Genomic DNA, 27116 nt, shown 5'->3' with positions numbered 1-27116 from the left:
TCCATGACCTTTTGCTATAAACGGGCTCACAATTGAGCTTTTAACGCAAATTTATTAATGACAACAAATTTAACTGACAATAAGAGACCTCTTGCGCCGATCTGCCATACACAAAACACAGGGTGCAGTGCTAAGAGCTCAAGCCTAGACAGATCAGATCAGACACTCCCCTCGCAGCCTCGAGTGATATATTTTATACCTCAGTCCCCACCTCCCGGCCACCCCTTTCCCCACTGTTGGGGTTTTAAGAGTTCTGTTTTTTTTTTTTTTAAGGAATTTTCCCCACACTGTCACTAAGATACAAATCGCTCTGTACTTAAGGAAAGACAAAAGAGCTGCCCACTGGAGGTGGGGTAGGCCTGGCTACTCCTTTGTTTCACCTGGGTGTGGGGTCAGTTCGCTCTCGGCATTCGGAGAGAGAAGCTGTGGAGAGAGAAGCTGCTGGTTCTTTTAGGCCGTTCTTTCTTTTTCTGTGGAGAAAGATCCCAGGATCCCTGGCCCACCTTCCCTGCCCCGCTGGAGGCCGGGCTATGGCTGCCCTGCCCCGCCGCTGATTCGAGCCTTCGCTGCGTTGTAGCCATGCTTGCCCTGCCTGCCTAGACCTCCGCGGGGTTCCCCACTTGGATACATCGCGTCTGCCACCCGGGATTTGTGCTCATCCCTGCTGCTCCAGCCTGCCGCTCCAGCCTGCCGTTCCAGCCTGCCGTTCCAGCCTGCTGTTCCCGAAGGTCCAGCCGGACACCGGGGCCAGCTGTCCAGGGGTTTGTGAAACCTTTGTTCCATCCCTCCCGGGATCCCAGGGCACCAGTGCCGCGTGCCCCCCGAGCTCGCTCCAGAGCACCCCCTGCAGCCACGGGGAAACCATCACACCTGCCCTGCTCACTGGGAGCCGCTAGCGCCCCTTCTGGCTGTGAGCAGAACTGCACCCGAGGGGGAAAAAGGCCCAACAGCCGAGAAGGCTGGCACTGGGTTTGTGATTGTTTGCTGTTACTGCCATAGTTATTGTTGTTTGTTTGACTGGTTATATATATAATAGTAAATAACTGTTATTCCTGTTTCCCACATCTTTGCCTAAAAGCCCTTGATTTCAAAATTATAGTAACTCGGAGGGAAAGGAGTTACATCTGCCATTCCAAGGGAGGCTTCGGCCTTCCTTAGCAGACACCTGTCTTTCAAACCAAGACATCCACCCAACCAAAGCGTCGTGATTTGCTCACTGATGTCTAGGATCTTCCTACTGGCTTCTTGTCATCTGGCCATTGTCTAGGCTCTTCTTACTAGTCCAGTGAACATCCAATGACAGTCCTTGATTTTTCCCTTTATGTAAATAAGGTCTTACACCCTCCCTTATAATTACATCATAGATATTCTGGAAGATTCCCCAATTCTCCATTTTGTCTTAACAATAAATTTATTAATAATGAACTTAATGAACTGATTAACTATTAACCTTGATAGATTTAACAATTGAACCTGATAGCAGACAAACAAATCAACTAAATTCACAAATATCTTAGCCAAACAACCAGGACTATAATTAATTTCATAACTATTCAATTATAAAAACACTTAACAAGTGAATTAACAACTTCTATTTAAATGCAAAAGCCAACCTCCCCAAACTTAATCATAAGACCTTTCAACTCAGCTATCTCAACAGAAAGTTGGGACTTTCCAACAAGAGAAAGCCTGTAAACTTGCAAGGCTTTTATTTTATACGAGGTAGGAAAAATAAAAATATTTAAAAGCTCAGTAAAAATATTGGCATCAAACAACTGAGATTTTTGGTCAAATTTTAGAGCTCCAGACCGCAAATTTCCTCCCAAATTCTAATAATCTTCAACCAAATTAAGTAAACCCAACAAGAGTGTTATACTGGGAAACACTTAGCAGCTTTTATGGTATCATAGAATATCCTGTGTTGGAAGGGACCCGCAAGGATCATCGAGTCCAGGTCCTGGCCCTGCTTTAACACAGGGATCTTAGCAGTCAAAATACAGTAAGTATATTCTGTAATAAATTATCAAGCTCTGTTTTTCCTTTCAGTGCCTCCCCTGTTGCATTTAGATGTTTACCATATTTGAGTTTTCTGTCTGGAATACAAAAAGACCAATAAATGATGAAAAGCTGACAAACCAGCCACTGGCTCCTCTTTCTCTTCTGCCAAAGTGTTCCTAGGTATCTTTGACACCAACCTTTCCCCAAAAACAGTCTCAAAAAGAATATATCAAAAACTGACAACAGCTAATTCTTTCCTCTTAATAATTTTCCTGGGCATTTATACTATATCCTTTCTGCCTACTCACTTTATCTGTCTCTGTCTCTACTGCTGGAGCCAGAGGCGGAGCACAAGGCTGAAAGCGTCTTGTGAGAAGCAGATAACAAAGAGCAGTAGCTAAAGCCCCTTGGAGCAGCCTTGAATGACACGTGGCATAGCAGCATGAGAATTCCTCATATTAAAACACATTTCTATGCAGGTATCCACGTAGCAACCTTCCCTACTTCCAGCTCTTACAGTGATACTGTGTTTTCGGGATCAGCTCACAAGTTCTGCAAGTCAGGAAGTGTTTAGAAGCTACTGTCAATGCTTAGATTTCTAAATGGAGAGCTAAATAAAAAATATTTCCAAGGCATTGAATTTGAACACTGAACTCCTAGTATATACAACAGAAGCCAGCTGGAGCTGTCAGACCTTCAACACTTCTGAAAATTTGGCTTGCTAATTACTGAGTCAGGAGCCTAACAGTAGATGTTCATCCGCTGCTGACCATCCAAGCTGCTCCTTTACAGATTTCCGTACCACCAGCCTCTGCATCTGCTCAACTGAAATGCCATACTCATAGCATGCAATTACTAAGCCCATTCCTGATGGCGAAAATTATTTATGCATTTAATTCAAAATGCCTTTCAGGTCTTTTTCCCCCCCCCTTTTGTTTCATTAATTATTTGATGGGGACAAGAGTTGTGGGAAGCATTTGTTTTTACTGTTGTCTATCTTCCTTTGAAAAACTTGTCCAATTTGTGCTTCATGTTTATTATGGCAATATTTGGATTACGATTTGGATAAACAGCCAGGGGGAGGTTTAATTATTTGTAGTTAAGTGTTTCTCAAGGACAGGGGTCAAAACTACAGGTCAGTGCTGCTGCAACAGGAACTACAAACTAATATTTTCCGAAGCTCAGTATTTTAAATTACTTTGTATACAAACTGTCAAGAAATCAGTAGGAAGCCTCACAGTGATTTTCTCCTTAGAGCATGGTGGAAAGTGAATGAACATACAGAAGTCACACACTGCATGGATGTGCACATACATAGTAAAAGACAGTATCTGGGCAAATGTGTGGTGACTGACCTCACACTGAAGCAAAGCTTAGGTGCAGCTGCTCAAAGGAAGACCTACGCAAGTCCCTAGGTCCAACAGGCCCCGTGCTCATCACGCCTTCCTGGAGGTAACCTGCAGGTGCAAAATAACATACTCCTGGTGTTGGATATGGGGCTACTTTCAGTCTTGAAGCCAGTGACATTCATTAATGTGTGTCATTGCTCTTGTTCTCACCTACCTAATACTGTGCATGGTTCACTGATGCACAAAAGCCAATACTGTGTGGAAGACAAAAGTTTTACACACAGCCTAATGTTCCCTGTGCTTGGTATTCCTCTCCACACTGTAAAACACTTTTACCTCAGCAGTGGCACTGGCAACCAAAAATATTCCTTAATTAGGTATTTCCAGGTTTGTGCTGGACCACCACATCCTTATTCATGTTTCATCATGACTTCACTGATGCTTTCTGACTAGATTGGTGGTGTGTGGTTTAATGCTTCTGGACATGAGCCCCATTGCTGCAGCAAAGCTGACCAGCTGGCAGAGGCAGTTCTCCAGTTCCACAGCTGGCTGGCACCAGCAGACGGTCTGGCTCCTCGCTTAAGATGTCACTTTGTATTAGGTGATCGCCAGAGATCACGATTTTATCCTTCCCCTGATAGCACTGCTCCTGTTAACAGTTTGTGTGGCCTCTGTAGAGAGGTGTTTGCATTAGTTTCTGCATGAACCATTTTTAAGCACAGTCACATTTAGCTCTGCTTTTAGCTGAACACAATTTTCATATCATTCATTAATGTTGCTACAGCACCATCTTGAACCATTCAGACATCTCTCGAATGCTGCCCACTACATACAGTGTGGCTGCAAGGTCATTTGTGAAGATAAGCAAAAAAAAAAAAATTATTCCCTTTGACTAAACCTTCCATAACTGGTTTGGTTTTTTTGGTTTTTTAAGGGTTTGAGGGTTTTTTGAGATGTGTTTATTTTTACATTCTGCCCTAGGTCTGTAATTGAGGGTCTCAGAGGGAGGGTCAGCTTCCTTCCCCACCTTTCCTTGCTCAGGTGCCATCTACCAGGTGCTAAATTTATTCTGGGGGTTTGCCTGTTGCTCCTGCTAGGACAGGAGCCACACAACCTGTGCCTCACTGTCACAAGGGAAAAGCATATCTCTATTGGTAAATTCTCAGTTTCTCTAAAAACAATTTGGGGGGTGCTTTTACATTGGCCTCTGTACTTATCTTTTGTTGACATAAGCAGACTACCTCATTTGAGTCTTCATACTGCTATGAAAATGCAGCTCAGGAAACACTGAAGCTGTTTTAAAACCCAGCACTAAGAAGTATGCTAGAACGTCATTGTTGCACCAATAGCTTCATCTTTAAATCAGCTCTGGGACAGGGTGAGAGAAGGGAGAGCAGTACAAATATGTGGTACTTAGATTCTCCCCCTCATCAAAATTGCATTCCCAATAAATCAGCCAAGACAAACACCTTCTCCTTAGTTTCCTTGAATCTAGCCATTGCCTGAGAATCTTGTGACAACAGACCTGCAGTATGGTTAATGCACAGGGAATAACCACAGCATTTCAACCCCACTCTGCATGTGCTCAGCCCAGTGTGGTCAACCATAGTCCTTCCATGCTCAGGGGTCAGGCCCCTGCCAGACAGTGAAAGGAGGAACAGAGTTACAGATCAAAACAAGGTTGGTTACTCCATAATTACAGCCACTGACCAAGAAGAAGAACGGGACCCTGGGGCAGAGGCATGGCCTAGGCACCAGGTCTCCCTGCTCCCTGGTCACATCTACCCTAATCCTGTTCCCCATTGATTATTTTGTGTTCCCCTACCAGGGGAGGACCCTGGTTGTCCCGTGATTGCTCAGTTCTTCAGCAGTCCCCTGGCCATGTGGCTGGAAAATAAAGATCTCTGAAACTTCTATTAAGAATCGCTTCCTATTTTGTTCCATGGGCCTCGCTGTCTAATGCATGTTGCAGGAGACCCCACTGCAACACCAATGAACAAATTTGACTTTTCCTTCTTGAAGGACAGAACTTCTTGTTTTTGTTCCTCATGCCCTGTCTTTTTAAGGTTGTTAAAAAGCCATGAGTTTTAATTTGTAAGTGCCTCATGTCAATTCCTTTCTTCAAGCACTGCAGATCAGCACTTTCAGATCCACAGATTCTGAACATTTCAGTTCTGTCAGAACATACATATATTTTATTTATTATTTTAGAAGAATAAAGCATGCTTGGCTCAGATATAATTGTATGCTACACATTTACCCTACATTATAAAAGTGATTAGCAAGTGACCTAAGCTTCACTTTAAGTGTGCATTGGGACCAGGATCTCTGTGTTGCAGATGGATACACTCAGACAGCATAGAAAAAGATTGGCTTTGCCACATGCACTTAAAATCTCATCAACATTCCCACACGTATCCCCCATACAGAAAAAAAAAGACCTCTGGAAATCATACAGGCTGTCCAATTTCCCTTAATTGAAGTTAGTGCAGATTCCTTTAATGAAATAAGATGAAACATGGCTTATCAATGAACCAATATTAAAATCCTGTGCTGTTGAAGCCAAGCTGTTTGTCACCCAACATGCTGGATCACAAGGCAGTTATCTGGGTAATAACAAACCATGAGCATTACCATGGGATTCCTCCAGATATGTCACCAAAAGATAATAGCTTACAATTCCCAAGCCACACTAATTTATGCAATTTGCTTTAATGCACCATATTAAACACTTAGAAGGCAGACACAATTTATCAAAAAAAAAAAGTCCACTTCGTCCCGCACAGCTAAATTCAAGCCCAATGCTTTACAAAGATTTATTGCTATCACAAGTGAGTTACTACCAAGGAGTGTGATCAGTTGGCAGTGGGCATGATACACAGAAAAGACTCCATTACTGAAATGGTAAAGTAGGTATGTTTATTCCAGTGCTGGGGTGCATGTGGATTGCTCCACCAAATGCATGTGCGCCAGCAATACATTTGGCTTGGTACATGTTGAGTTACAAGCCACGTATTAATTAAGTTTCGAAATGCGCCTATACGTAACCATTTCCTAGTCCCGCCTAGCCCCGGTTCATATTATAATGAGCCCAGAGTCATTTCCATATGGCTTGCACTTGCACAGTGCCTCATGCAGGGGTCTCCGGGATGAAGTAGGGAGTCCTCCTCACATGAAGTAAGGAGTCTTCATCAATTTGAACTTTTCACCTTGCTTCCTTGCACATGCTCCCTGAATCCCTGGCCCAAGTTCAAGCCCCAAGGCTGGTTTGACCTGGTTCTTGGGTCCAAAGCAGGATCTTTTGGTCATGGCTGCCTCTCCTTATCCTGTATCCTCCCTTTTCCTACTTGACAAATGTAATAAATGTTAGGCAAGCTATATGCATTGTTTAAGCAAGCAGCCCCTTTAGTAATTCACTTAACCATTGTTTCCCTGACTCAGGCAGATGCAGGCAGGAGGTTTTGGAGCTGAGGGAACACTCACAAACATCCTCCCTGTAACTGAGGCTGCTGAAAGAGGAAGCATTAATCCTGCAGCAAAGCCAAACCAGCTCCTACAATCTCTGTTCCTCAAATCCCAGCTTTTGCCTTCCATCCTCTTCCCTAGGCTTGGTTCCTATATGATTTTGCTCTGTTTGCGTCAGCAGGAAATCCAGCCCAGGGTCCTCTTCCCTGAGGGCAGGACCTTGCTTTCAGCTTGCTGTGTGACTGCAGATGAACCAGTTGCAGTGATAGCCTGACAACACCACATTGCCATTACCAAAATTTGCCACGGATACAGCACAGCACCATTTGTCCCAGAAGCATTCCTACTTTACCTGTTCATAAGCAGGACTGGAAGTTTTTCAAAATATTTTGAGAAGTTATGAACAAGGTTTCACTCTCCTTTTACTGAAACTGAAGGGAATGCAGCTCTATTATTTTAACAGATACGAGCAGTAGGTTTGATTCTATTGATCAACTTACTATTTGTAATGCCACATAAGATAAAATTAAACCTGGAAAATTTCAGCATAATTTTAAAAGATTCTCCCCAAAGACGCTGGTTTAGAAAGCAAAGTTCTAGTATTCACAATCTGTGTGTGATTATCCTTTTACCAAAGGATAAACAATTTCCCATAAATGTATCTTAAGAATATATATTTTTTTTTCTTTTAGCCTGGGATGGAGGATACTGTTTTCCTAATAAATTCAATATTGGAGCTCCAGGATGAATTTCCCATAACTGCATCCTGAAGGATATATTTTGTGAAAATGAAAAATCAACACAATGTTTACCTAACAAAATTGTAGCACATTCATCAATGTAAGACAGCAGCTTGCTTCCCCACTTCCAACATTCTAAGAGGCATGTTGCAATGCTGAGGCTCTGCTGGGAGGTTATCTGTAATAAAGAGCTTTCAACTGCTGGGCAGACAAAATGCCTCACTGCCAGCCAGCTGTTAACTACCATCATCTGAGTCTAATTCACTCCTCCCTTCACTTTCATGCAGAGTAGCTTTCTGCTATTTTGCTGTTTACAATGGCGCTAATTGAACTGGCTTCCCATTAAGTGCTGTCATCTAGTATCACTGCACCACTGTTACTAGGTTCAACCAGGTGCTCCCAGAGGATGAGCCACTCTTGCACTACCCTGTCTTGAGTATTTTTATTCCAGCTGATCCATAATGTGCAGAATATCATGCTGTAGGGGTTGTTTTCTCTGAGCTGCCTCCTGGGAGAAGTCCAACTACATGGCACTGCCAGGCTGGGCTGTGCGTCTGGGTCTAGAGTGCTGCTGTCTGAGCCTCCTTCACAGGGCTGTGTTGGGACCCAGAAGGCTCTTACTTCAGACTCCATGTTCATGATGTATCACAGGTGCAGGTTTGATGCCTGGCTGTGCCTTTCATTAACAAATGCACACTGAGCACATCAAATATGTGGGCCATAATAGGGCAGCCCTGCTCTTTGCAGTAAAAATAATTTTAGATGCCAGAATAAAATAAATATTTAGTCTGAAGGCCAGAGTCCTACTGATTGCAAAAGGCTCGAAAAGAATCTTAGCAAAATTTCTATGTGACAAATCTGGGCGGGGGGGGGGTGGAGAATGTGTGAAGTGAGAGGAGAAATGTGTTGACTTCAGAATGGAAAAAAAAAAATAAAAAAAAATAAAAAAGAAGTGTCTCATGAGGGAAATCTTGCACAGGCCAGTGACACCACATTACTCCATGTGCTTAAATCTTCAATTACAGGTACTATTTGTCACAAAATTATACTTATCCTCTGAGGGTAGTGTCAGGAAAATTAATACATAAACACCAGAGGTTTATGTCCAAAAAGGAGACAGAGGAGTTCTGTTACTTTGTTCGAATAAAGGGAGAGCCCATGGGACATTCCTCTGAGGTCTCTCAAATTGTTAGAGAACACAGCCCGCTTTTTATCCTAATTTCCCATCCACATTTCCCTCTCTCTTTCCCCACTGGCTGAGGTACTTGAGAGGTACAGACTTCCCAAATTGCTTAATACAGACCGCCTTCTAATGTATACCCTCCTCCTTTTTCTTTTCCTATGAAATTTATGGTTCTTCCCATTGCTTCTTTTGTCTCTTATTATCTATCTTTACCTATCAGCAAACTGTACTGGTTTGAAAACAAACTAGTGGGAGACACCAAGTCAGAATAACAATTTAATAGGGAAATAAAAGGAGGGGGAAAGAAAAAAAACAATAAAAGCAGATAGCACTGGATTAAACTGACAGAGTTAGGATACAATCTGGCACCCTGTTAGTCAGGGTGGTGGTGGCAGTCTAGTAGAATGGTGGCTGCAGTCCTCCCGAAGTGGCAATCCTGTAGAAAAAAGGGTCTGTTCCTCCTCAGAAGGTATGTAGCTCCTGTCCTCTGGAAATCCAGTGGGAAGGATTGTCTCTGGTGTTCAGTCTCAGATTATATCCACGATGGGATGCTTGGTTCCTCCCTCTGGGTGGAGCATCTCACAATGGGGTAATGAGTCATGAGGCCAAGTGTTGATTAGGCTCATTAACAGAAGATAGTCCAGAGGGAGTTATCTTTGAGTCATGCGGCAGGACAATGATGGGCCATTAATAGAAAGATAGTCTGGGGGGAGGAGGCAAGGAAACACTGCCCCACCTGATTTCAAGGGCTCCTGAGGATGGTAATAGAATACACTGCAACCCAGGACACAAACCCACAGTTTGTTTGTAAAGACAAATCCCTCTCACTCCTTTCAACAGTCAGTGGAATTCCTCCCATTGTTTCTTTGACCTCTCAGTACCTAGCTTTTACCTATCGGCAGACCCACAGTTTGTTTGTAAGGAAAAATCTATCTCATTCCTTTCAGTAGGAGCACAGAATTTTTAGTTTTTAATGCTCACAATCTAAAGCCATGACAATTAACCTTTTTGGTGTCTGGTGCTGTTACAATCTGGTTTAAGCCCAGAAAAGCGAAAAAAGCTAAGTCTCTGAGCATAAACTGGAAAGAGTTTAGAAGGTTCAAAATATTGCCAGAAACAAGATTAGAACCAAACGAGATTAAATGTTGATGCCGAAAATTTCAGGTATTTTATTTAACAGTAGGGAGGCAAAGGGAAAGAAAGAGAAAAGAAAGAAAGAAATAGAAAAAGAAGCGTGCGTGCGGGGTGGGGGACAGGGAGAGGTGACAGGGATTAGATGGAAGCATATCACACATCCGAGGGTCCCAACGATGTCTTGTTGCTCCCCTCTGTTACAAATGTATTGTGATGTTGGCTTTTCACGTTATATAATTGTTATGAATGTATTGTGATGTTGGCTTTTTGCATGTTACTTAATGTTGGAGAAACTTTGCCTAGGTTCTATGATGTAATGCATGGTATAGAATGTCTACTGTTTGTGTAGTCGGTTTGGAGAAGGTAGGCAGGGAGTCTTCACATTCCTGAAGTATCTTATCAAAGAAAAAGAAGACCCGAAACCAGAGAGAAGAATTGATGGAGGGACCAGAGATGGAATGGAGCCAAGGAGGAAGATAAGGTTGATGGGATGATACTTAGAAACTCCAAAGAATTCATGAATTATGCACGATGGTGATGAATATGCAATAAGCGATGTACTTTTAAAGACCATCTTTTGGATGTAGAGGTGTGCCGTTGGCTCTGCCAAAGCACCCGGCTGTAATACCCTTTTTGCTGTTTCCTAATTGTCCCTTTTATTAATTTTTTCTTAAAATTTTACAAAGAGTGAACCTTGTTTTTCATACCTCCATCTGGTCTGCTGGTGGTGAGGGTCCCCTGTTGCTGCTGTGGCCATGCTGCCACGTGCCGCCCCACGCTGCCGCATGCCACCACATGCTGCCACACACCACCACACCTCACGCCAGAGAGTACAGGATCCCATGGATTAATATATGCTTTGGGCCAGGTGGGAACACCCACGTGTTTCCCCTTGCAGGGGCTAGCTTGACACTGTCCCTTGCAACACTGAGGGTCTGCTGCATCATCTCTGGTGCTCTGGTGCAGGGTCTGGGGACCCCTTTGAGGGGGGCCCCTTTGATAGGTCATGTCACCCCCTTCTGCTGTGGATAAGCTATCGCCCCCCCCACCAGTGAGGGCCCCTCAGTTGGGCTCCTCTGCACAGTGGAGGATGAGCAGTCACTGCACCTCTGACCAGAGGATTTTCCAAGATATCCAAAGTCTCTCCTCCCCCACACCCTTTGGTGCAAGGGTCTGTGTGAGCCTGGCAGCTAATAGCCCTGGGGCTGTGGTCTCCACCTTGGAGGTGTTAAGCTTGTGTTTTGTGAATGTCCCCAGCCCTGAGTTGTTACTTTATCTTATCTTCATCAGCAAGAGGTGTAAGCTCTCAGTCAGGACCCCATTCAGGGTGCAGTAGTCTTCTTTGCAGCTTTTGTAATACAGTTTTAAAAGTCCTTCATGAAAACGTTTAAGTCATAAACTATAATATTTCAGTCTCTGACAGGTAGTTGTTACAAATGACTCAGATCCTGAGTGGAAATGAGTTATAAAAATTCTATTGAGAACTATAAAAAATCAGCAAAGCAAAAGGGACAGCGCTGGGAGCATGACAAAATGCCAGAGGCTTGCTCACAAAATGGCGGTTCCCCTTTTTATACCCCTGAGAGTGCATCAGCCTTATGCATATTTACTTTCGGTTTTGCATAGTCTCGCCCTATGTCACTCCTTTTGGCACCGGCGCAGTTCCGTCGCTGTGGTTGTTGGGGTCCTCATTGGATGGAATCCCACTCCTTTTATGGTTGCATCTTAGAAGTTTGGCTAGCAACAGTTCGTCCAATGCAAAGTCACAATACTAACATTACAATAGACGAATCACCCAACCCTTGTGGAAGCCAACCTCACAGCCAGGCTGTTGTAACAACATTAACCACTTTCAACATGTACTATTATTTTAATATTTTCCAAGGCCAACATTGAAATATTTAATACCAATTCATGTAATATTTTGTGAAAGCCAATCTCCACTAACTTCTTTCTCACAGTAGTTATAGTAGGTGACTCCCTTCTGAGGGGAACAGAGGGCCCAGTATATCGATCAGAACCATCCCACAGGGACGTCTGCTGCCTCCCTGGGGCCCAGGTATGGGATATCACCAGGAGACTCCCTGAACTAATTCAGCCCTCTGATTATTACCCGTTGCTGGTTGTTCAGGTTGGCAGTGATGAGGTTGACAAGAAGGGTACCAGGGTAATTTAAAAGGATTTCAAAGCTCTGGGTTGATTGGTTGATTGGACAGGAGCATAGGTGGTGTTCTGCTCAGTCCCTTCAGTAGCAGGGATGAATGACGAAAGGAACAAGAAAACCCACTTAATCAATGAATGGCTTAAGGGCTGGTGCTATCAGTGGAATTTTGGATTTTTTGATCATGGGGCTACTTTTATGGCACCAGGTTTGCTTAAGTCAGATGGGCTCCATTTATCTAACAAGAGCAAAAGTATTCTAGCCTATGAGTTGGCAGGGCTGATTGAGAGGGCTTTAAACCAGGTTTGAAGGGGGAAGGGGATGAAATTGATGCCTTGAGAGGCCTCCTAGAAACAGACTAGACAGGAATAAGGGAATAAAGGTAGGTATTTATTTGAAAGGCCTTCAAAAGTACACCCTGGGGAGCCAGAGGCTATTGCCAAGATGGACCCCAAGATGGACGACAGGTCACGAGTTCTTCACACTTTTATAGGTTTGGTTCATTTGCATAGCAGGGTTAATTCTCCAATTAAAACTTCAGTTTAATGATGTAATTCTCCTCAGCTTGCCCCCCTCTCAAAGGCTTTTTGGTTTATACTTTTTGGGCCTCGGACTGTCTGGGTGTCCTTGAAGAGCAGGCCTGGAGAGGCTTTGTTATATCTACCTAGCACAAGAGAGTAGAAATGAACAGGTTACAAGAAACTTCAGAGTCACACACTAAGCAGTACAGAATTTGAAAAATATAGAAGTTAAGGCATCAAAACCAGGCTCTCCAGAGAGGACCCTAAGGGTGCTAAGCCAGAGTTGGGTGAAATCTGCAGCCCTCCTGAAGTGCATGTACACTAATGCACACAGCATGGGTAACAAACAAGAAGAACTGGAAGCCATGGTACAGCAGGAAAGGTATGACGTAGTCACCATCATGGAAGGGTGGTGGGATGACTCACATAACTGGAGTGCTGCAATGGATGGCTACCAGCTCTTCAGAAGAGACAGGTGAGGGAGAAGAGGTGGAGGGGTGGCTCTGTATATGAGAGGCTCTTGATACTCCAGAACTTGAGATTAATGATGATAAGGTTGAGTGCCCATACGTAAAGATCATAGGGAAGGCCAACAAGGCCAATATTCTGGTGGGAGTCTGTTACAGACCACCCAACCAGGATGAAGAGGTGGATGAATTATTCTACAAGCAGCTGGATCATGTTTCAAGATTGCCAGCTCTTGTTCTTGTAGGAGACTTTAACATGCCAGATATCTGCTGGGAACTCAACCAGCAGAGAAGAGGCAATCTAGGACGTTCTTAGAGTAAACGGAGAAGAGCTTCTTGTCATAGCCGGTGAGTTAGCCTACCAGGGGTGGGGCTCTGCTAGACCTGCTGTTTACAGACAGAGAAGGGCTGGTGGGAGATGTGGTGCTCAGAGTCTGTCTGGGGAACAGTGACCACGACATAACAGTTCTTAACGTTCTGTGAAACAAGGAGGGGCATCAACAAAACTTCCACACTGGACTTCTGGAGGGCAGTCCTCAGCCTATTCAAGAGATTGATTGGGAGAGTACCTTGGGAAACAGCCCTTCAAAACAAAGGGGTTCAGGAAGGATAGACATACTTTAAGAAAGAAAGAAGTCTTAAAGGTGCAGGAGCAGCCTATCCCTATGTGCCGAAAGATCAGTTGATGGGGAAGACGACCAGCCTGGATGGGCAGGGAGGTTTTGAAAGAACTAAGGGGAAAAAAAAGGGTGTATCACTTTTGGAAAGAGGGGCAGACAACTCAGGAAATGTTTAAGGATGTCAGTAGGTCATGTAGGAAGAAAATTAGAGAAGCGAAAGCCCAATTAGAACTTAATCTGGCAACTTTTGTGAAGAATAATAAAAAATGTTTTTATAAATACGTTAATGGCAAAAGGAGGGCCAAGGAAAATCTCCATTCTTTATTGGATGTGGGGGGTAATATAGTTACCAAAGATGAGGAAAAGGCTGAGGTACTTAAGACCATCTTTGCCTCAGTTTTCAACTATAAGACAGGTCATCCTCAGGACAACTGACCTCCTGAGCTGGTAGACATGGATGGGGAGCAGAATAGTTCCCCTGTAATCCAGAAGGAAGCAGTTAGTGACTTGCTGAGCTACTTAGATGCTCACAAGTCTATGGGACCAGAGGGTATCCATCCTAAGGTGATGAGGGAGCTGGTGGAAGAGCTTGCCAAGCCATTCTCCATGATTTACCATCAGTCTTGGCTCACTAGGGAGGTCCCAGATGACTGGAGATGCCAGTGTGACCCCATCCCAAAGAAGGACTGGAAGGGGGATCTGGGAAACTCCAGGCCTGTCAGCTTGACCTCAGTGCCCAGCAAGGTTATGGAATAGATCATATTGAGTGCGGTCACATAGCACCTACAGGACAGCCCAGGGATCAGACCCAGCCAGCATGGATTTAGGAGGGGCAGGGCCTGCCTGACCAGCCTGATCTCCTTTTATGACCAGCTGACCCTCCTGGTGGATGAGGGGAACGCTTTGGATGTTGTCTACCTGATTTCAGCAAAGCCTTTGACACCATCTCCCATGGCACACTCCTGGAAAAGGTGGCAGCCCACAGCTTGGACAGGTGCAAACTCTTAGTTTAAGAACTTTGCCAGGCCCAAAGAGTGGTGGTGAATGGTGCTGCATCCAGTTGGTGGCCAGTCACTAGTGGTGTCCCCCAGGGATCTGTGTTGGGCCCAGTCTTGCTTAATATCTTTATTGATGATCTGGATGAGAGGATTGAGTCTACCAGACGACACCAAGTTGGGTACCAGTGTTGATCTGCTGGAGGGTGGGAGGGCTCTGGAGAGGGACTTGGACAGGCTGGATGGATGGGCCAAATCCAGTGATATGAGGTTTAACAAGACCAAGTGTCAGGTTCTGCATTTTGGCCACAACAACCCCCTGCAGCTCTACAGGCAGAGTGACTGGACAGAGGCCAAACAGAAAGGGACCTGGGGAAGTGTCCTCATTTAAAAGACAGGTGTCTACCAAGGAAGGTGGGAACCTTCCTGGAATGGAAAATATTACCCCCTTCCCTCCAAATTATTTTAACTTTGAAATTATGGGGTGTCTTGATTGAAAGACAAGGAAGGCAGGAGTCTCCCTTGAAATAAGAAAAAAAAATGCAACCCCCTTCCCTCCAAATTATTGTAATTTTGAAATTAAGGGGCTTTCAGGCAAAGATATGAGGAATAGGAATAACAGTTCTTTACTATTTTATATATATATATATATGTGTGTGTGTATAACAAGTCAAACAAACAACAATAACTATGGCAGTAACAGCAAACAGAACCACAAACCCAATGCCAGCCTTCTCGGCTGTCAGGCCCTTTCCCCTTGGGTGCAGTTACTGTTGCAGCCGGCAGGGGCGCTGGCGGCTCCCGGTGAGCAGGGCAGGTGCGCTGGTTCACCCGTGGCTGCAGGGGGCGCTCCGGAGCGAGCTCGGGGAGCACGCGGCACTGGCGGCTTGGGATCCCAGGAAGAGATGGGACAAAGGCTTCACAAACCCCCTGGGCAGCCAATCCTGGTGTCTGGCCGGACCCTCAGGAACAGCAGGCTGGAACAGCAGGGACAAGCACAAATCCCGGGTGCCAGACGAGATGTATCCAAACTCAGGAGCTGTGGTGGGAACCCCTGGAGGTCTGGACAGGCAGGGCAGGGTGTTGCAGGGCTACAGAGTAGCGAAGGCTCAAAGCAATGGTGGGGGCAGGGTGGCCCCAGCCCGGCTCCCAGCGGGGCAGGGAAAGGTGGGCTTAGGAATCCTGGGGTTTCTCCAGTAGAAGGAAGGCGGCCGAAAAAGCAGAAGCCTACCATGCTGACGAATTCCTTCCAGCCTCTCTCTCCATCCAAACACCGGGAACTAATAGCCCACAAGCCCAGGTGAAACAGAGTAGCCAGATGGACCCCTCCCTCTGTGGCCAGGTCTTTTGTTTTTCTTAAGAACCCAGTAATTTGTCCCCTTGGCAACATGGTATGGGGAAAATTCTTTAAGAGAAAAGGAAAACAGAAGCAGAACTCCTAAAACCCCGACTTGGGGCTTTCAGGCAAAAGTATGGGAAAAGGAATTAACAGTTATTTTCTCGAACAAGACAAACAACAACAACACCACCGGCAGCAACAACAAACAGAGCAGAAACCCAGCACCAGCCTCTCTCAGCTGCAGGGGGTTTCCCCTTCGGTGCAGTTCCGCTCACAGCCGGCAGGGGCGCTGGTGGCTCCCAGCTGGGCAGGGCGGGTGCGATGATTCCCCCGCGCCTGCAGGGGGCGCTGTGGCGCGAGCTCGGCCACATCTCCACATGACAATGGTGACTAAGGCGACAGGGAAAAGGGGAGGTGGCTCCCTTTGCAAAACCCACAGGGAGCAGCTGGTCTCAGTGCCACTCCAGGTGGTGAGCTAGACTGTAGCACTAACCTCGGAGTGGCGAGCTGGAACAGCAGAGGCGAGCTGACCTGGGGCGGCAAACAAAGTGTAGCAATAATCCTGAAGGGGTGGCAGGAACAGCGTAGGGCTGGGCAAACCCAGGGTGTCGAGCTAAAGCGCAGAAAAAACCCTGAAGCAGTGTCAGAAACAGCGGGGGCTGAGTGGCCCTGGGAAGAGAGAATGTGGAGGGGGGTGTTTTGGGTTTCCCCTGGCTCTCACATGTCTTGTGTGATGTCCTGGTGACACCAGCAGCAGCCAGGCTCTGGCAAGCTGCCAGGAGGTGCTTCCTCCAGAGAGAGGGAGGAGGTGGGGGTCTCGGGTTTCCCCTGAGGCATCCAAGCAGATGGTGAGGGTCCCTCCCAGTGCAGTCGGGTGTTGAAAAGTCCCAGTTCAATGGCTGGTCTTGCGAGCAGAGGCTCACCCACAGTAAGGAGAAGCAGTGAAGGAAAAAACTCTGCAGTAGCAGTGAATCTTCTCCGCAGCAGCAGTCCAACACCAAAACCACAACCGTTTGTCCTCCGACCGGGGGCAAGGACTCCCTCCCCTCAGCTAAGAGACTGCTGCAGCCACACCACCTCTCCCCTTCTCCCCAGAGCCATTTCAAATGGAATTCCAAGATGCCCAGCTAGGTCTTTTGTCTCTTAAGTACCATCCATTCATCATCTCCAGGGTGACAGCTGGGAAGAGAATTCCCTGGAGGGGAAAATAAAAAGCCTAATCCCCAACAGCGTGCTGGTCAACAGTCAACTGAACATGAGCCAGCAGTGTGCCCCGCTGGCCAAGAAGGCCAGTGGCATCCTGGCCCATATCAGGAACAGATGTGTTGCCAGAAGGACAAGGGAAGTCATTCTTCCCCTGTATTTTGCGCTGATTAGATGGCACCTTGATTGCTGTGTTCTGAGTGCCTCAATTTAGGAAGGATGTTGAGATGGTGGAGCATGTCCAGAAAAGGGCAAGAAGGCTGATGAAGGGTCTAGAACACAAGCCCTATGAGGAGTGGTTGAGGGAGCTGGGGTTGTTTAGCCTGGAGAAAAGGCTCAGGGGAGACCTTACCACTGTCTGTAACTCCTTGACAGGAGGGTGTACCCAGGTGGGGGTTGGTCTCCCAGGCAACCATCGAGACAAGACAAGAGGGCACACCCTTACGCTGCTCCAAGGGAAGTTTAGGCTGCATATTAGGAAAAAGTTCTTCACTGAAAGAGTGATTGGTCACTGGAATGGGCTGCCCAAGGAGGTGGTGGAGTCACTGTCTCTCGAGGTGTTTAAGGAAAGACTGGATGTGGCACTCAGTGCCAGGGTCTAGTTGACAAGGTGGTGTTAGGTCATAGGTTGGACTTGATCTCAGAGATCTTTCCCAACCTAGTTAATTCTGTGATTGTCTGAATATAGGAGTTTGAAAGCTCTTTCTTTTCCCTTTCCCACAGTAAAAATGTATCAGTACACCACACCCATGACCTGCATAGGTGGCATCTCAGGAGAATATGCCTGTTTATGCTCTAATTAGACTTAGTCTTGCCCCTTGTGCTGAGATTGTAGAGGAAATGGTATTTTCCTCATGCTTGGGATACCCATTCAAGGCGGTAAAGTGAGACCACCCTCAAGTCCTGCAAACTTCACAAAAAGAAGCAAGGATTCCTTGGTCCAAAAAGCTCTTCTATCAGTGTAAAATACCTGAATTCCCACTTCTCCTTGTAAAAAATTGCTGAAATGCAATACTATCACCTTGCAGGTGCATTGCTCCTCCCAAAGCTGAGGCAAGGGAAGAGGTAAGAGCTGACTCTTGCCTTTGCTTTCACAGCAGCCAGGGATCATTTACAGGTGTGAAAAACGAGGTTCACTCTCCTGTGAGAATTTAAAAAGTTTAATATAAAGACAATAAGAGACACATAAAATAAAGCAAAGAGGTAACGGCTGGGTGCCTTGGTGCTCTGCCAAGAGCACACCTGGTGCTCAAAGATAGTCCTTTTTATACCATTTTTACTGTCTGTTCTTTATGCATATTCAAACTTTTCCAGGAACTGTTCTGCATGGCCACTCCTTGGTTCCGCCTTTTTAGAGCATGAGCATTTCTCTGCCTTGCGGTTTTATTTCTTTTGATTCTTGGACCTGGGCTCGTTAGGTGAGAGTTGATAGTCGAGTGGGCCTCTTAATTTCCTCAGATAGTAAGGGCTGATAGCAGCTTTGGCCTCTTTGCTCCCCGGGCAGAGCGGTGATAGCAGCTCTGGGCTCCCCTGGGCCTCCTGTTCTCCGGGCAGAGCAGCCTTTGGGTCCCTTTGTTCTCTGGACAAAATGTTGATTAGCAGCTTTTCGGGCCTCATCCTCTGTTTGATTGGAGGTTCTCTTACTTGCTCACACTTGCTAATATTCTTGCTAAAAAGAAAGAAAACTACATCCACACAGCAAAAGCATTTCTAACATTATATAATATTCACCTTAATACTTGCGAGAAGCCAATATTATGATATGCGTTTATAACACAGGTAATTTCCTGCCTCTTGGCTGGAGACCTGTAACTTCCTAAATTTTAAGAAGAGAGCTCTCTTGCATGAGAAGTCCTTAAATTTATGAGTAGGTGTAAAATCCTTGTTTGGGTGTAAACTGAGGCACAGTTTTAAGACTCAGGAGCTCGTTTCTGTCTCTGCTGTTGCAAGGTAGATATAGGTACATGCTCAGGTTGTAAGAGAAGAAGGGATTTGGCACAGTGAACTCCCACAGCACTCACCAAAGTGGAAAATAAACTGTGTTCTACCAGGCCAGCATTTTAATAAGGATGAGCTCTAATTCTCCTGAGCTCACTTCCAGACCTCCAGTCTCGTAATTTTTGTGATCATTCTGAATAGCAGAATATCAGATGTGTTACATGCTGACTTCAAACAGCAGACATCTGCATTTTGGGAGATGATATGTGGCTGTTGGTGCTTGAAAAAGAGAAAGTTAGGTATATTTGGACAGATTGTTCCAAAGCTGCTCCTGAGCCAGACCCCAAGAGATGCTGATCACCTGCAGCTCTCACTGACCTTCTCCTTGTTGATGTAACCATGCTGCTGATGGTGCTGTGCTTCTGTGTTACTCACAGCTTCACTAAAAATCTTTATGGTATCTGGTCAGTTGCAGCCTACCTGAAATCTGATAATAGTACACGTCGGAGCAAGAGTGTTCACTGTGTACTGCTGTCTGCCTCTTTCATTAGTCATTTTTCAAAAATTAAGCAGAAATGCCTTTGAGTAACACATTATGAGCCACTTCAGTGCACTTCTAATCTCAGCAGTGCATTATCTATTAAATGTGCCCCATTTCTTTCAGCTAATTCATATGCTACTCTAAATTTGACCTAATGAGTACAGATTATGATACAGATCAAGAACATGCAGGGCCTTCAGGTGGTGTAAAGCAGCTGCAAAAGCTTGAAGGGTCAAAATGTACCTACCCATGAATTGCTGTTTTCTGGGAAAGATACCCTGTCTCTCCAACTTGATTCCCTTAATAAGGTTCAACCTATGCCAGCATCTGCCATCATGACATACAGCAGGATTTTAACATTCCAAGGACCTGGTAGCTGGTGTCTCATCTGTGACTCCTCAGGCAGCCTGCAAACAAGCATATGAACCATGACCAAAAATTAGGCACCAGCTCTGTTAATGAGTGGCAGTGAGACACATCTGTCCTGCTGTTTCACTGCCACTGGTTTCAGGGCAAGGGGAAGAGAGGTTTTATGTGTGCTAATAGAAGCTACTTCATAAGAAACAACCAAATGAAATAAATATTGTTCTGCCTTGCAAATATTTAATTCTGTTCTGGAAAATGGACTGGCTTCAACACAGGAGTATGTGATGGCCAACCCTGCAGAGCAGCCTGTGTGCTATGGCAGCTTTCTAAATTTGCCTGCCCTCTCCTATCAGGACAGCTGGCACTCAACAGCAGGTGAATTTGCCATATGTTTCTCCCATGAGAAAAAGACTACAATACTTTCTGCATACTTTCCTCCTTATTTACTTACTTTGCACAGCTGTCCCCTGCCATGCTATCAAAGGGATGGAAATCCTTTCCTTAAAAGTACTTGCTGGCTAAATTCTGTACTACTCCAGCACTCACTTCTCATTTTTCTCTTGGATCTCAAACTTTTCACCCTTCATTCTCTCCGTTTCACTACTCCATCTTCCTTTTGCAAATGTCACTCAGCCTTTTCTCTTATGTGTCTGTCCTCCCAAATAACTGACCTTTGATTTGTAGAGAAGAACTGTAAGTTTTATCTGGCAGTTACATGGGAAGAGTTGCCTTTGGAAACCTCCCACATTCACATTTCACTGGTTTCCCCAGGCTTTTTATTTTGTCAATCAGCATAAATTCAAACAGTCAGGGTACAAGTGGAGTCAATCCCATTTTATCAGAGGCACTGCAAAAGATTTTCATAGTTACAAACTGCTTTAAAGATATTTTTTCCCCTTAGAAATTTTAGCAAAACAGCCGAACATGTTTCTAGACATATATAGCAAAACCACAACATATCTCGAATGTTTTTGATTTTGACCTAGTGAATTCCAACACTTCAAAAAGGTTTATAATTAAAAGCTCTATTTTCTCTGGTCCTGTAAACAGTTATCAACATGTTCATAAAACTCCAGATATAAAACTCCTGACACCCTCCCATTTTTCAAGTGAAAAATTAAAGCATTGGAAGGCACAGTAATATCTCCAAGAATGTGAATCTTGATCCTATGACTTAATCATCAAATCACACTTTTCTCCCCCTCAACTGGTTATGCTTAGCCTCTGTGCTGAATAACCCTCCTGGATGTAGCTGGAGCCAATAGGCAGTGAATGCTCAATCAATCAATCAATCAATCAACAAAGAACAGTTAACCACCAAGAAAAGAAAGGTCTTTGAAAGTTATTTCTCATCTCATGAAGATAATGAAGATAATCTGGGACCCCCCAGATATGGTACAGAGACAGGAGAAAGAATAAAAATATAACACTCAGAAAAAACCCTAAGCAGTATAAAACCGGCAATGAATGAATATAAGCATGACCTCTAATTTAAACTTCCCACAGGATGTAGTTTGGTGTGTATATTTTAATTGTTGCTTTGCTTCATATCACAACCTTTTGATAAATAGTCTGTTTTTTAAAAATGCCACTGGCTTATCTGAACAGTGTCAGAACATAATAGCTGATACTTCTTAAGTAATTTTGGCCCTGCTACTTGGTCTACACAGATCTTGTGGATTCAAAGTGAGCAGCTCACATAAATCTGCCAGGGACCTCTGCCAGCGAGCTGCCAAGAGTTTGAACATGTGAACAAAATCACTCTCCTAAGTAAGTAATGGGTCTTGAGCCATTACAAACAAATAATTACACTCAGGATCCTTACATTTCTCTTCTCAGCACATACTGCCAATTGGTTGTTCTATGGGAAGGATTTAGGATGGGTTCTGTAATGACACTGAAAGTAAACATTAACAATTAATGCAATTCATTATCACAGTATTTTTAAGTGAGTGCAAATTGATTTTTGAAGGGCATCCAAACCAATCTGTTCTAGAATAACTGCTAACAGCAACTTACCTCTTAGTGGTGCTTAGCATTTACTGAAATAAAAATGCACTATTCTAAAATTTATGAGAATTGATATCAATGTTTCAATGAACTTCTCAGAAAGTGCAAATGTCCTTAGTAAGCTGCTTAGGATGGGCTTCTGATGTTGTAACTGGTATTCAAGAGACATTTTATTCCAAGATAGTTATTAAAGTCCATCAAGGCCATTTGAAGGACCTAAACAATAGTATGTAATTCAGTATGAATAAACATATAAAAATCTGATATTGTGAAGTGTTTCTCAGCTACCAGGAGCCTTGCTGTTCCTGTATTGAATCAAAAGCACTCACAAGTTCTGTCTACTATTTACAACTTCACGATCAATTAGTGCATCATTATTGGTTAATGTAAGATTTACAGGAAAGCAGTGATAAGGAAAAACAAATGCAAGCAGGAAATACACAATTATTGAAAGTCCCAGTCTTGGTAATGGCTATTTCTAATTAAATATAAATGGATGAGAAATGTCTGGCTCTAATCCTCTTGGTCAGATCACCACAGGGTAACAAAATGTTAGATCACCTCACACAGGCAAACAGTTTTTCATGTAAGAAGGAAGCCAGATGTTCAGTTGACTTATTTGAATTCTGCTGAAGGAAAGTCTCTAAGTGAGTTTGAGAGACAAGACAAGTGAAACCTGGTGACAGTTTATACCATTGCAGATAAAGCGGGGCCTCAGGAACTATGCAAAGAGCCAGATCAGAAAATCATAGTTTTATCATCCTGCTAAGAAGGTGAATGCTTTCCCCCTATCAAGTCATTAATATAATGGATTATATTGTAGGTTAACCTAATGGATTATACTGTTTGCACCTAGACATTTTGGTAGATTTGGATTTGAAAACACATAAATGGAGTTCTTGTTCCTGATTCTCAATGAGTTATCCACAAGGTACAGACATTTGCCATGTGTAGTTAGAACTTATTAAAACAGGATGTATTGGTCAGCAGGGACCGAGCTCCATCCAGAACAGTATGTAGCAAAAGATAGTTGGGTAACACACATCAACTAAATACGACAAGGTGAGCACGAATATTTTTCCACACTACATCAAATTTGAAACCGAATAAGTAAACTTGTTATCTCATGGAAACAGACTCTAGATAAATGTTTCATAGTTCTCTGTTCTTGCTAAAGAAAGCAATAATAAAGCCCCCCATATTTGAAGCATTTATAAAATCTAGTAAAAGACAGTTGTTACAAGTCTGGTCAGTGTCAGTCTGGTCACATTAATTCTTACTCAACATAAAAGCTCTAGCCATTCTATGTCTTCTCTTGTTTCCACATATTTATCTATTAAAAAAAGGTAAATTATCCTTATGCACATTTTAGATTTATGTCTTTCATTCCAGCTTTACTATTTCTCATTTGGTCCCATCTGCCTTATAACATTTTCATGTTGCTTTTGCCATCCAGCAGTTGGTGGTGATTACCACTTGAAAAGTTAATATTCATGGTGGAACAGAAATATCTTCTTCTTCAGCTTTTGCTAACATCCACAACAGTGATTTCCAAAGAAAATGCCATCACCATGAACAGGAGTTTCACAGTAAAGGCACACAAAATCATGCTTGGAGGCCAGGACTGGAAAGAAAAATCCTTAACTGTCTACATTTGACTCCAGCACTCACTCCAAGGTGGGTGCTGCATGCCCTGACTCCCTGGCTTTCCCAAAGGTATTCTTTTTAGATTCTCTTGAAAATCTGTGATGCTACAGGCACATTTGTACAGATCAGTGTGGGAGTTACAGGCAGGATAAGCCTTTCTATACAGTCAGATCTTTGTGTGGTTAAGAAGCTACTGAGCTGCAGTAAGTGGCACTGTGAGGGTTTATAATCCACTTTGGGGCGAAGAAGTGATAAATGATGCCTCTTTGGGTTGCACTGAAACAGGCTATGAATGCTTATTTACGTCATGAAAGCTGGAGGATGGTGACGGATGAGGCAGGTGTGGAAACTGCACAATTTGTACATCTGTCCTTCCAGCTGCAATGGAAGAAGTCACTCTCAACTCCAAACTTAGCACAGGTACTTCCAAGATCCTTCTACAGCTCAAAAGATGACTCACCTTTTTCACTCAGAATTCACTCAGAATTAGAAATTCTGTTGAAAACACTACTGTACTCTTTGAATCAGACCCTTTGTGAAATGTCACCTTTTACTCAAAGATATGTTTTTACATGCTCTGTAAATCCATCCCTTTACTCATTCCCAGCTTGTTTTTTCTTGCTTGATCTATAACTTTTTTGTAGGCATTAAAGTGTCCACAAGCACATGGTAAAAGTGATTGAGCATTCATATCCGGTAAATGGGATTCAAATGCTGGACTCTTCTCAATCACTAGTAGTCACTGATGCTTCTGTCACTCCCAATTAGCTAAATTTTGGATTTTTCTGGTATGGTAAAACTCAAAATCCTGCTCCTAAATTGTAACTTGTTCCTAGGAGCTGTGTCACAGAGAACCTAGCTGATATCCCATGTGAATCTGAAAAACATTACAGTCATCTTTCTGGACTTAGTGCATACAAGCTAATTACAGTCCCTGAACAGAAAAACACTTTATACAGGTTTGAAATTAGTGTGACTACAAGTAAGAAATTAAAGTGATAGCAGCAAGCTGCAGGTTTCGCAGTGTACGTATGGAGTTAACACCTAAGCTCCTGTTTTCTGCAGCAAAATATCAGGGTCAGGTTTCTCCTTAGCAGCACATGACAGGTGATGGCTACTTCTGGCTCTTTCTGGAAACAAAAAGGACCAAAGCTCTTCCTACAGAGCACTCAACTCTACAGAGGGTCACATTTCTACATGTGAGATATTTTCATGTTCTCTGCAGGCTCCTTGCACATTTGCTATGTTATTTCCCCCTCCCTGTTGAAGTAATAAATCCTTTGGGGGAGGACCTGCCTCTCACTGTGGTATAGAACAGAATTTTGCTTCCAATCTCAGTGGAGGCTTTAGCTGCTACTGTAAGATAAATGACAGCCAATAACTACAATATAGATGCTCTGTGGTCTTCAGAATGATCACCTGTCTGCTAAATTAGTGTTTCAGATGTCTCACCTAAAGTTTATTTGTTTCTTGTTTATTTATTAATTGAAAATACTTGTGCCCAAAGGTAAGCAATCAAAAATTACTAGCTTTCATTTGGAGGAACGGATGTCATTTTAACCCCAGCTTTTTTTTGTTGGCTACAGTTGGCAGACCCTCATGCAGAGGCAGAATTTTTTGATTTGTTCAAGTAACAGATCACTATACACAACACCAGGCAAACCCAGGGAACCAGGAAAATTTAAAGAGAATTCCTCCAAAATACTTCAACTGCAAATCAGGCAGAACATACCTGTCACTTGTTCACTCTGACTCATGGAGTCAATCAATAAAATACACTGAGCAATTTAGTAGGTAGCTGATGCCAGCTCCTGTGGGTACAGATAGGAAGTGTACTTGATGCTACAAAGAGCAAAGTTGGTAAATTTGCTGTAGAATCACAAAAAAGTCCTTCTCTTTAATGATTTCTAACTGACAAACCTCTTGCAAAATACACTTTGAAAAGCCTTTTCCATGAATTCAGGGTTCACAAGTGATAACAGGATTATCAGCCCTGAGGCATGAGATGCACAAAACACATAACAGAAAAACTGAAACTTGAGAAAACCTCATATTTCCCAGCAGCTCCTCCTCTCCCATCACCTTCACAAAACATTAACCTCAAGGCTCACCCAGCCTTTCATTTCTCAAACTGTGAGCAAAGGAGAAGCCTCAGAATCTGAGATACCAACAAGCAGAATGTGAAGGGGCAGTGCTGGGACAAGATGGGTGGTCCTGCCCTCATTAGCATCCCTCCAAAACAGAGGTACCCTTAGGGATACCCTTCAGCCTATAAAGTGCTTCCTGGGGAGGCAGTTCTGAATTCTGCTTAGACCTACAGCCAATCTGGCTTCATTTGCACTGAAATTTTATTAGGCATTTCAAACAAAGAGAAGCATTTAGCTTGTTCTAATGTTTTACTAAAGTTGAAAACCTGCAGAAGTTTTCCTGTGTGAACTGCAGTTTTCCTGTGTGAACTGTTTTTAATTACTGCTGTTTTCTTTTAGCTTAATCAGAACATGGAACACCAACTTTGACATTCTTCTCAAAGCAAAATGCTGACACTGTGAATGGTGACATCATCAAAATGCTCTGATGTGTTTTATCATAGTTACTCTTTTTATTGCATTCTGTAAAGATGTAAAGAAAAATTAAAACCACTTAAATATTCAATTTGGAAAAAAATAGAAGCTGTTCTCATGAAATAAAATTCTGACTAAAACTATGAGGGGTCATGTTACGGCATGATGTCCTGCAGCAATGAAGCCCATACAACTGCACTGTTTATGTGCAACCAGTCCTGGTACTTATTTCTCTCTTCCAGAAAAACTCACATCCCAAAATCGGCCAAATTTGGGTAGAGATTTTGCACACCTCTTAAGCTTGCAGATAGACAGCTGGGTAGAAAATCCACTTCTTTTGCAGAGTATATTATGTTTTCATGTGCTGTTTATGACATTAGTTTATTTAGGGTGAAAACATCCTGTTGTGAGCTACTTTAATATGAGAAAAAAATAACTTTGTCACTGGACAGTGGATACAAACAATGTATTTTCCAAGTTTCTTTCCACAGGCTGTTTTCCACAAACTTCTTTGTTTTCTCTCAGAGGGATGAAGCACACAAAACTTATCATAATAACCCAGACAGCAGAGGGATCCTGGCTTTGGAGGAGTAGAGGACAATATCAATAGTAGAGAAAAAGTTACATATGAAGAGAGCATGATTTTGCTCTATAACCCTCTGCAGATTGACAGACAGCAGTGTATTTTGGTAATAATAATCCATCAGAAAACAAGTTTCCATCCCCCCAAATGATAAACCCATTTGGAAGTGCAATTGAAACCAATTGATGTCAAATTTGATGAGAAGTGGCCTGTAGGTACAAAAATGCTGTTAGTGAGGATCTTCTTGTTATTTTCTAAGTCCGTGAGAGACTTTCTCTCTCACAGAAGAGGGAGC

At 43.6% G+C, this 27116-nt stretch overlaps 1 long non-coding RNA gene across 1 annotated transcript; it reads right to left on the bottom strand.

The window, feature by feature from the left end:
- Positions 1-18497: 18497 nt before the first annotated feature.
- LOC121668697 lies at positions 18498-27098 on the bottom strand. The gene is made up of 3 exons (XR_006017513.1): positions 21846-27098; positions 20692-20867; positions 18498-20061 (listed from the first exon to the last, which is right to left on the bottom strand). It is a non-coding gene; the product is annotated as an uncharacterized LOC121668697 (long non-coding RNA).
- Positions 27099-27116: the final 18 nt, after the last annotated feature.

This window comes from Corvus kubaryi, unplaced genomic scaffold (genome assembly GCF_017639235.1).
Source record: "Corvus kubaryi isolate FWS band 111438036 unplaced genomic scaffold, C.kubaryi_AGA036_p1.0 37386, whole genome shotgun sequence".
In the NCBI taxonomy this organism is placed as follows: domain Eukaryota; kingdom Metazoa; phylum Chordata; class Aves; order Passeriformes; family Corvidae; genus Corvus; species Corvus kubaryi.
Note: the sequence above shows the minus strand (reverse complement) of the source record. Positions and strands in the feature narration are given on the sequence as shown.